Here is a 390-nt window from a genome sequence, read left to right as displayed (position 1 = left end):
TGAGACTGTCTCAAATAAATACATAAATAAAAATCTGTAAAGTAAAAATTTACAGTAAGCCAAGGTTTATTATTGAAGAAAGAAGTATTTCAAATAAATGTAGTGTAGCCTAAATATACAGTGTTGATAAAGTCTACAGTCACGTACAGTAGACTTCGTCCTGGGCCTTGACATTCACTCCTCAGCGACCCACACAGAGCAACTTCGTGTCCCAGAAGTTCCCTTCATGGTAAGTGCTTTATACAGATAGGTGTACCATTCTTTATTTTGTTATCATTACTTTTTTTTTTTTTTAACACAAGAGTCTCACTCTGTCACCCACGCTGGAGTGCAGCGACACTACCTCGGCTCACGGCAACCTCTGCCTCCTGGGTTCAAGCAATTCTCCTG

The sequence above is a fragment of the Mandrillus leucophaeus genome, unplaced genomic scaffold, assembly GCF_000951045.1.
Source record: "Mandrillus leucophaeus isolate KB7577 unplaced genomic scaffold, Mleu.le_1.0 Scaffold109, whole genome shotgun sequence".
Lineage (NCBI taxonomy): Eukaryota > Metazoa > Chordata > Mammalia > Primates > Cercopithecidae > Mandrillus > Mandrillus leucophaeus.
Note: the sequence above shows the minus strand (reverse complement) of the source record.